General features: G+C 45.2%; 1 protein-coding gene across 1 annotated transcript in view; it reads left to right on the top strand.

Moving 5' to 3' along the window:
* The first annotated feature begins 2192 nt into the window (after positions 1-2192).
* LOC112227470 (zinc finger homeobox protein 4) overlaps positions 2193-11156 on the top strand; it is a 200088-nt gene continuing 191124 nt past the window's right edge. The window contains 1 exon segment of the mRNA XM_042308748.1: positions 2193-2632. The gene's annotated coding sequence lies outside the window, so the exon portion shown is untranslated.

The raw sequence follows: 11156 nt of genomic DNA, 5'->3' as shown, positions 1-11156 counted from the left end.
AGATAATATATCATTAATTGGGGATTCTGAGATATGGAAATGGGGCGAAATGTTAGTTAACTTGGTCTTTTGTCAAGCAGCCTCCGGAGAAAGAGCATCGTCTGCTGGAACAGTGAGAGGGAGGCGACCGGGGGATTTACAAATGCATGAGGTTAAGATAAAGAGTATCAGGCCCTTAAATCAGCCTTATTTTCTTCTTTCACCGTGAAAACAAAAGACAAGTGAATGTCTGCAATATATGGACACGTCCCTCACAGTCGCCTGCTACGAGTGTATTAGTCTGCGTCCTCGCAAGAAAATAAGTGACCACCTGAAAATAAAATCAATCAATAGTTAAACATTCAGAACAACCTTTAGTCCATCGCACCAGGTTTCTTGTTATAGCCTTACGATTCTGTGAGACCAGAAAATCTGTCTGCAACGCTCCGTCCATTGCCTCTTGCTCCATGCTGGTTTTCCAACCAGGCAGCGGCTTGTCTGGCTCCTCCTGTCCGCCGAGTGAGTCGCCTCTCCGGGAAGAGCAGTTTGGAATCCCTGGAGGACGCTAAAAAGCAACAGCCTCAGATCTGCGAAAAGTGACGCCTCGGCTGACCACATTTAACACAGGTCACAGCCCTAGTAGTCCGGGAAACAGCAGCCCTGGGTCGAGCTTGGTTTGGGCTGGGTCGGTGTGGGTCTGGTTCAGTTGTAGGCTACTGCAGTAGGATGTATTGGCTGCCAGCAGCCTTATCATAGGATCCCAAAACCCAGCTCAGTCAATTCACCCCATTCCATTTTTTTCATGAAGGAGAACCGATCTTCTGCTTCCCTACACGATGAAGACCATGTTCAGATCTCCGGATAGCGACTGTTATGAGAGAGAACAAATTAAGTAAAAAAGGATCAGGGTGGAAGGGAACATAGTTAAACGGACTAATGCAGTGAATAGGCCTATATACATGTATTGGTTTGAATGGTGTGTTGGATTCAATGGGTCTTACATTGCCTGAGGTTTTATGCATGGCTCCATAAAGCCCAGTCATCCTATGTGGACTGGGAGTTGGTACCATGAGCTTTGATGCTCATGTATTTGCAGTTTTTTAGTTATTTTATAAGGTGATTCTTGTGTAGGCTATAGGCTACTTTCTATCAATCACGAGATATATGTTTACCATCGTATCGTCACAAAGAAAAACACGTTATTAAACATGTCGTTATTTTTAACCCATATATTCTAACGACTGGTTCGTTTCTTATAATGTGGCCTCTGCATTGGGCCTATCTATCTACTATGTCATATAAATACTGCTATGTTCTAGACATCCATAGACGCGTAGACCAATCTATGCTCTTCTATGTTCTACAATAAGTCAAATCCATTCTACAGTATTTACCCTTTTAGATACTCTTAAAACATGATGAAGGAAGAACGTATTGTAGGCCTTATAATTTAGACTTTTTTTATTGACTTTGCATCAAGTTATAATATTGAGATAAAATGTATATGTAAATAAATATCATATATACCCACCTTTAAGATGAGGCCGGCGTGTTCCTCCACTGTATAGGCCTAAGCGCCTGTTCTCTTCAGTTTTTCATAGCCAGACATATGCTTTCTTGTTCTGTCATAGTTTTACATCAATGTAATAAACATATCGATATTGTGTTCAATATTGACAACATGCCCTTGTTTACATACGGTATTCAATTTACAACACAGTTAAACACATTCAATTAGTCTCTATCTGATACAGGGTTCTATGTAAGCATCTTCAATCTGTGCATCTCTCACGATTCCACATATTTAAATCCACTAGAGCAAATATTATCCTATATATTTAATAAAATCAGGATATCAAAATAAGCTAAACGTATCAATACATTTGGAATTTATACTGACATTCTGAACAGATTTAACATAATAATCTATTTTATATGTGCCTTGCACCGGGTGGCATATCAGGCTGCGGATCTTTATATATAAACAAGGGTGATTTCTCTAATTCTGTACCCTATTTGGTTAACAGGAAATGGCTATTTGTTGTTCTGCATGTCTTTGGACTAGCCGGTAAAACCGTAAAAATGTGCCCCTGTTAAGATCACTTTGGTCAAGCTGACGCGTTCCGCCCTAAGGGCTTTGCTCTGGACAGGGGCTCAGTGCGTCATTTGCAATGTGGAGACTGTTGATCAGCTCGCTAATTACACCTCTCTCTCTGTTCCTCTCTCTCTCTTCCTCTCTCTCCCACCCTCTCTCATTCGCCCTCTCTCTTCCATTCCCAGAGTGCATATCGGGAATAGACACACAAAGACATGCGCACTCAACTTAATCAGCCATTTTTTTAAACAGGGCTAAAACGATAATAATTAGCAGAATAAAGACATATCGGATTTTCCTTTCCGCAGTTTCTCGACCGCTCCACAACCGAAACTGAGAGGCTGCAGTCGAGACATCTTTCACCGATCGGACCCAAAGGATAGCTTTCAAACCGCTTGCCATTTTCTATGTTTATTTTTTTTCAATAAAGTTGGGAGGATTATACATTTTTTCCCCTTTTTCCATTTTTGTGTTATCATATTTCACAACTATTGGATGTGACTTTGTTTTCAAACCAAAAACAGGAGAAGAAAGGGAACGAACTGCGGGGGGTAGAAAGTAAGTTTTTTTTCTATAACTTTTATTGAGTAGTTGGTGTTTAATTCAGGTCAAATATTGAATATATTTTTAGGTGGATCCCGCAGAATCTTTGACATAGTGCTCAGCAGATAACAGCTGTTTTCATGTGGTATGTTTTCGGCAATAGCCCAGCCCAGCTTTGCCTTGGAAAACGTCGCATGTTGAGGTGTTTTGTTGAAGTCCTGCTTTGGTTTTACTAGCAGAGAATTGTCACGGGCCAGACGAAAGCCTTTACGTGAGTGTCATTGCCATTGCTACCTCGGCCAAATCTGCTCTCAAAGTTTGCTAGGGTTTGTCTCATTCCGATCGTAATGTCATACGATCTGTGAAATACAACGGAAAACAAATCGTTACATGATATCAGGTATTTCCCCGGTGTGGCTTGGTTAATTACGGCGCTAGACTAGACGTAACGAGGTCCGATCTACGGTGGTCTAGGATACGTGAATGTTTTATCCCTCGTTTTATCCCCGTTGTCTTCCCCCGGTGAAAGAGTTCTGCCTGGTTTCAGTGCTGGACCACTTTTAAAAGCTGGACCTGACGGTTCGGCAGTTAGGCTACAATGTATCCGATCATTTGTTTTCTGATAATGTCGCTATCTTCCTCAGGTTATTGTTACGTTTAACACCGTATACATTCTTAAACGACGCGAAGAGCAACACGATTTACACCGTCACGCTTGTATATTGTTTAGATAGATACATGCATTGTCTTTTTAGATTATACTATTGAGATTCAATGTATGTTCAATGTATAATGGTCCTACAATTCCCAATTACCTGCTGTGTGTAAAGGAGTAGCCATTGTACCGAGCCGTGGGGTGGCTGTGTGGCCTGGGAAGGAGACCAGTCGTTGGGCTACTGATAACACGCAGGTCCCCTGGATCCAGAAACTCACGGTTCCTAAATATCTTTGATAAAGTCTTAAAAAATTGGGGGAAAAAGAGCATAAGAGGCCCAAACTCTTCATTATGTGTTCTCTATTTTCTTTAATCATGTCCTATTGCCGTAACGTAAGATTCATTTTCTCCCCATTCATTCGCTTTGGTGGGTTCATATTTTTTCTCCATATAATGAATTGTCCTTGCATTGCCAGTGATTCGGTTTTAGCCCAGGCTTCGGTGGTGAGTTGTCTACGCATGCTGGTTGTTTAGTGTAACTTGGGGTACAGAGGACAGGTGAGGAGAGGGGCTGTGGTAGTTTTTTTTTGCCTGATGACTGACTGGTTTGAGGTAGAGTCTTGGCTGGGATTGGGACACAACAGTGACAGGGACATCGATCGCTTGCATTAAGAGCGAAAAAACACGGGGACACGAGAGGCAGCTTCAAACTCCGGTATGTAAAGGTTGTGTGTGTGTGTGTGTGTGTTTGCGCTCTCCGCTCGCTCTTTCTACGGCACATCAGCAGCATGATGATGTTTCTACTGGATTTCAACTACGGCTTTCTCTTCTTCGGCATATTAGGACGATTTTTACATTTCTTTGTTTTTGCTTTGATTTAAGGGGAAATCATTTGAGCTATTTTCGGGTATTTGTAGTTCTTTAGCTCGATAAATAACTTTGGAAACAAATGCATCCACCGTTTGTATTTAATGGATATACGATCTTTTTAAATTAAGGACGGTTGGACTTAAGCAAAAATGAGGACTGCAGAAATGATTTTTACCATTGTACAATTTTGGATACAATTATTTTGATAAATATTTGTATTAAATTATTATTATTATTATTATGATTATGCTGCAATAGTGGTTCGGAACTATGACTTGCATATTTTAAGGATAATTCCAACGAATTACATTAGTTCATTTTTGTGCATTAATGAGTCTGAGAATTAAAGTTGATATAGCCTATTTGACAACATTAAACATTGAAACATTTATCTGAATAGTGGTGATTTGGGAGAAATGGGTTCAATGCTATGTAGTAAAATTAATGTATGCTACTAATATTTTATTTCTAATAAGCTACGCAACACTCCATTTAACGATGTTAAAAACCCCAAAAAGGAAATTATGAGAAAGGATGGAAAAATGTAATTACAGTGAGTTTCGTCAGTATTTGGGATGTAATTGTCTCACAGAACATGGTTACGTGTTTTCTCTCTCTCAGTCCTGTTCGGCAATGCTACTGAACCTTCAGTTTGTCTGACGGCTGCGCGTTGGTTTTGTTTTACTGTGATGATGAGTATTATTATTATTACAGCAATGTTATTACTGTGTGTGCGCGCGCGCACCCACGCGCCTGCGATATAAAGCACATTACACTGGGTTTAAAGCAAGCCTCGATAGGGGATTGAGGATGTGTTTGACCTATACTGCCAGTCTTGGAGGACAATTGAAAATGAAGAGTAAAAGCTGTAATTGGTTATTATCAAAAACAATGCAAGGCGTTTCAGTACATCAATGTGCTTACAACAGGAGAATGTAAAGGTTGCAGAGAGTGATAACATAATATATATAACAGCGCTTCTACATCTGCCTTGCTTGCTGCTTGGCGTTTTAGGCTGGGTTTCTGTACTTGGTGACATCGACTGATGTAAAAAGGGCTGTATTTATACATTTGATTGACATTTGATTGTATAATAACAGGTGTATTAGTGTGTATAAAACACATCGAGCCAATGGCGTCAGGAAGGGACACAAAACAAGAGACAGCCCCGTGGTTCTTCTGTGTAACAGCTTATAGTTCAACTGCATTTAAAACTCACACCATCGTGTATTAGTGCTTCTTATATGATTCAACATCTTCCACAGCTAACAGCACATTTCATCGTTACAACCTTAATCAAGGTGCTACTAGAGAGAAAGACAATAGTGGGAAGAAGAAGGGATAGGAGAAGAGCGGGAGAGGGGCAGGGAGAGAGAGAGGGAGAGAGGGAGAGGGGCAGGGAGAGAGATAGAGAGGGAGAGCGGCAGGGAGAGAGAGAGGGAGAGAGGGAGAGGGGCAGGGAGAGAGAGGGAGAGGGGAGAGGGGCAGGGAGAGAGAGAGGGAGAGAGGGAGAGGGGCAGGGAGAGAGAGAGGGAGAGAGGGAGAGGGGCAGGTAGAGAGATAGAGGAAGAGAGGGAGAGGGGCAGGGAGAGATATAGAGAGGGAGAGGTGCAGGGAGAGAGAGAGGGAGAGGGGCAGGGGAGAGAGAGAGGGAGAGAGGGAGAGGGGCAGGGAGAGAGATAGAGAGGGAGAGCGGCAGGGAGAGAGAGAGGGAGAGTGGCAGGGAGAGAGACAGAGGGAGAGGTGCAGGGAGAGACATAGAGGAAGAGAGGGAGAGGGGCACGGAGAGAGGGAGAGGGGCAGGGAGAGAGATAGAGAGGGAGAGCGGCAGGGACAAAGCGAGGAAGAGAGGGAGAGCGGCAGGGAGAGAGCGAGGAAGGGAGGGAGAGCGGCAGGGAGAGAGATAAAAGAAGAGAGGGAGGGGGCAGGGAGAGAGATAGAGAGGGAGAGCGGCAGGGAGAAAGCGAGGAAGAGAGGGAGAGGGGCAGGGGTAGAGATAAAAGAAGAGAGGGAGGGGGCAGGGAGAGAGATAGAGGGAGAGGGGCAGGGAGAGAGCGAGGAAGGGAGGGAGAGGGCAGGGGTAGAGATAAAAGAAGAGAGGGAGGGGGCAGGAGAGAGATAGAGGGAGAGCGGCAGGGAGAGAGCGAGGAAGGGAGGGAGAGACAGAGGGCAGGGGGAGAGATAAAAGAAGAGAGGGAGGGGGGCAGGGAGAGAGATAGAGGGAGAGGGGCAGGGAGAGAGATAGAGGGAGAGGGGCAGGGAGAGAGATAGAGGGAGAGGGGCAGGGAGAGAGATAGAGGGAGAGGGGGCAGGGAGAGAGATAGAGGGAGAGGGGCAGGGAGAGAGATAGAGGGGAGGGGGCAGGGAGAGAGATAGAGAGGGAGAGGGGCACGGAGAGAGGGAGAGGGGCAGGGAGAGAGATAGAGAGGGAGAGCGGCAGGGAGAAAGCGAGGAAGAGAGGGAGAGCGGCAGGGAGAGAGCGAGGAAGGGAGGGAGAGGGGCAGGGAGAGAGATAAAAGAAGAGAGGGAGGGGGCAGGGAGAGAGATAGAGGGAGAGGGGCAGGGAGAGAGATAGAGGGAGAGGGGCAGGGAGAGAGATAGAGGGAGAGGGGCAGGAGAGAGATAGGGGAGGAGAGGGGAAAGGAGAGGGGCAGGGAGAGAGATAGAGGGAGAGGGGCAGGGAGAGAGGGCAGAGGGAGAGGGGCAGGGAGAGGGGCAGGGAGAGGGGCAGGGAGAGGGGCAGGGAGAGAGATAGAGGGAGAGGGGCAGGGAGAGAGATAGAGGGAGAGGGGCAGGGAGAGAGATAGAGGGAGAGGGGCAGGGAGAGAGATAGAGGGAGAGGGGCAGGGAGAGAGATAGAGGGAGAGGGGCAGGGAGAGAGATAGAGGGAGAGGGGCAGGGAGAGAGATAGAGGGAGAGGGGCAGGGAGAGGGGCAAGGAGAGAGATAGAGGGAGAGGGGCAGGGAGAGAGATAGAGGGAGAGGGGGCAAGGAGAGTGGCAGGGAGAGAGAGGGAGAGGGGCAGGGAGAGAGATGGAGGGAGAGGGGCAGGGAGAGAGATGCAGGGAGATAGATAGAGGGAGAGGGGCAGGGAGATAAATAGAGGGAGAGGGGCAGGGGGAGAGATGGAGGGAGAAGGGCAGGGAGAGAGATGGAGGGAGAGGGGCAGGGAGATAGATAGAGGGGCATAACTATAACTCTTCCCGGGCAGGCAGGCATATCCAGCAGGAAGATTGGCCCCAGCCTCTCTTCGGGTCGACGATGTGTCATTTCCACCCAGCCTCATCACCCTCTACCTATCTGATATTAATGGGAAAATCAATATTTCAGGGATTAAATTTCCCTCCTTCATTTTTTATGGTTTCTACCTCAATAAGTCTCTCTTCTAATAGATGAAGTCAGATGATTTAAAATCCTGAGAGAGAGAGAGAGAGAGAGAGAGAGAATTGCTACAGCCCTATTTTCCTGTAGATCTCTATAGGACGTAGTCAGGAGGACTATATCACTGCTATACCGATCAGACTAAAGGCAGAAAGGGGAAAAATATGAGTCTGGTTGAATACATAAAACAGCCTAGTAATCCAAGTAGTAGTTGTTACTAAAGAGATGATCCCTTACACACACACACACAGGTTATTTCCAAATCCCCATCATTGAATGCCACGGTCGGGTGAACAGGATGACTTTGTACACACCAGACAGTCAAGTAGGATTCTCTTTTTTCCCCCCCTTCATTTTTAATGGAAGGAAATGGAAATATCTTGGAGAAATTGTAAATGTTGGTGTTAGATATGTGGTTGGTGTGTGATGAATGGAAGTTAATGACATGGCCTAGCAGCAGTCTGTATGATTATACAGACACAGATGCATTACCGTAGTCATACGCATCTCATTTTCACATGGAATAGACTGTGACTCCTGTGGCCTAGCAGACCTTCATTAAGAGACAGTATACATGTGGACACGTGTTCATTCCACCTTCCTTCCTCTACCATCTGGTGTGTGTCAAACAGCTGTGTGGTTTTCATATGTGCTAGGGACATTGTTCTCAGTTTTTCACCGTATTAGACTGACCTAGATTGAGAGAGGGATAGCTATTGATAGAGGGACAGAGTGAGACAGTCCTGTGTGGCTCAGTTGGTAGGGCTTGGGTTTTCCAACGCCAGGCTTTAGTGGTTTGATTCCAACGTGAGGCAAAGTACGTGTATTCACTGACTACTGTACGGTGCTCTGGATAAGAGGGTCTACTAAATGAGTGGAATGTGAAGCGAGAGAGAGGGACGATAGGTTTGTAATCACAGCAGCAGCGACGCTTGGCTTGGATTCACAGCCATTAGGATGTGAACAGCACAATCTCCCACATCCTGTTATTCAAACACTCATATTATGTTGTCTTCCTGTGCCTCCAGTCCTTCATTTCATTTTTCCCTCTTTGATTTCATTTGTGATGAGGTGTAGGATGGTGTCGGTCAGTGATCTTTTTAATGGTTTTAATGTGAGGTTAGAGATACACATCGGTGTAATACAGTCCACACTAATTCTCTCCCCAAACAGTCACTCAGCTAACAGGAAACAACCTGGTTCTCTCCCCAAACAGTCACTCAGCTAACAGGAAACAACCTGGTTCTCTCCCCAAACAGTCACTCAGTTTAAAGGAAACAACCTGGTTCTCTCCCCAAACAGTCACTCAGTTTAAAGGAAACAACCTGGTTCTCTCCCCAAACAGTCACTCAGTTTAAAGGAAACAACCTGGTTCTCTCCCCAAACAGTCACTCAGCTAACAGGAAACAACCTGGTTCTCTCCCCAAACAGTCACTCAGTTTAAAGGAAACAACCTGGTTCTCTCCCCAAACAGTCACTCAGTTTAAAGGAAACAACCTGGTTCTCTCCCCAAACAGTCACTCAGTTTAAAGGAAACAACCTGGTTCTCTCCCCAAACAGTCACTCAGTTTAAAGGAAACAACCTGGTTCTCTCCCCAAACAGTCACTCAGTTTAAAGGAAACAACCTGGTTCTCTCCCCAAACAGTCACAGTTTAAAGGAAACAACCTGGTTCTCTCCCAAACAGTCACTCAGTTTAAAGGAAACAACCTGGTTCTCTCCCCAAACAGTCACTCAGTTTAAAGGAAACAACCTGGTTCTCTCCCCAAACAGTCACTCAGTTTAAAGGAAACAACCTGGTTCTCTCCCCAAACAGTCACTCAGTTTAAAGGAAACAACCTGGTTCTCTCCCCAAACAGTCACTCAGTTTAAAGGAAACAACCTGGTTCTCTCCCAAACAGTCACTCAGTTTAAAGGAAACAACCTGGTTCTCTCCCCAAACAGTCACTCAGTTTAAAGGAAACAACCTGGTTCTCTCCCCAAACAGTCACTCAGTTTAAAGGAAACAACCTGGTTCTCTCCCCAAACAGTCACTCAGTTTAAAGGAAACAACCTGGTTCTCTCCCCAAACAGTCACTCAGTTTAAAGGAAACAACCTGGTTCTCTCCCCAAACAGTCACTCAGTTTAAAGGAAACAACCTGGTTCTCTCCCCAAACAGTCACTCAGTTTAAAGGAAACAACCTGGTTCTCTCCCCAAACAGTCACTCAGTTTAAAGGAAACAACCTGGTTCTCTCCCCAAACAGTCACTCAGTTTAAAGGAAACAACCTGGTTCTCTCCCCAAACAGTCACTCAGTTTAAAGGAAACAACCTGGTTCTCTCCCCAAACAGTCACTCAGTTTAAAGGAAACAACCTGGTTCTCTCCCCAAACAGTCACTCAGTTTAAAGGAAACAACCTGGTTCTCTCCCCAAACAGTCACTCAGTTTAAAGGAAACAACCTGGTTCTCTCCCCAAACAGTCACTCAGTTTCAGTTTCCCAAAAGGAAACAACCTGGTTCTCTCCCCAAACAGTCACTCAGTTTAAAGGAAACAACCTGGTTCTCTCCCCAAACAGTCACTCAGTTTAAAGGAAACAACCTGGTTCTCTCCCCAAACAGTCACTCAGTTTAAACAACCTGGTTCTCTCCCCAAACAGTCACTCAGGAAACAACCTGGTTCTCTCCCCAAACAGTCACTCAGTTTAAAGGAAACAACCTGGTTCTCTCCCCAAACAGTCACTCAGTTTAAAGGAAACAACCTGGTTCTCTCCCCAAACAGTCACTCAGTTTAAAGGAAACAACCTGGTTCTCTCCCCAAACAGTCACTCAGTTTAAAGGAAACAACCTGGTTCTCTCCCCAAACAGTCACTCAGTTTAAAGGAAACAACCTGGTTCTCTCCCCAAACAGTCACTCAGTTTAAAGGAAACAACCTGGTTCTCTCCCCAAACAGTCACTCAGTTTAAAGGAAACAACCTGGTTCTCTCCCCAAAAGTCACAGTCACTCCCCAAACAGTCAGTTTAAAGGAAACAACCTGGTTCTCTCCCCAAACAGTCACTCAGTTTAAAGGAAACAACCTGGTTCTCTCCCCAAACAGTCACTCAGTTTAAAGGAAACAACCTGGTTCTCTCCCCAAACAGTCACTCAGTTTAAAGGAAACAACCTGGTTCTCTCCCCAAACAGTCACTCAGTTTAAAGGAAACAACCTGGTTCTCTCCCCAAACAGTCACTCAGTTTAAAGGAAACAACCTGGTTCTCTCCCCAAACAGTCACTCAGTTTAAAGGAAACAACCTGGTTCTCTCCCCAAACAGTCACTCAGTTTAAAGGAAACAACCTGGTTCTCTCCCCAAACAGTCACTCAGTTTAAAGGAAACAACCTGGTTCTCTCCCCAAACAGTCACTCAGTTTAAAGGAAACAACCTGGTTCTCTCCCCAAACAGTCACTCAGTTTAAAGGAAACAACCTGGTTCTCTCCCCAAACAGTCACTCAGTTTAAAGGAAACAACCTGGTTCTCTCCCCAAACAGTCACTCAGTTTAAAGGAAACAACCTGGTTCTCTCCCCAAACAGTCACTCAGTTTAAAGGAAACAACCTGGTTCTCTCCCCAAACAGTCACTCAGTTTAAAGGAAACAACCTGGTTCTCTCCCCAAACAG

Source organism: Oncorhynchus tshawytscha, linkage group LG29 (genome assembly GCF_018296145.1).
Source record: "Oncorhynchus tshawytscha isolate Ot180627B linkage group LG29, Otsh_v2.0, whole genome shotgun sequence".
NCBI lineage: Eukaryota > Metazoa > Chordata > Actinopteri > Salmoniformes > Salmonidae > Oncorhynchus > Oncorhynchus tshawytscha.
This window is presented reverse-complemented; position numbering and strand designations above follow the sequence as displayed.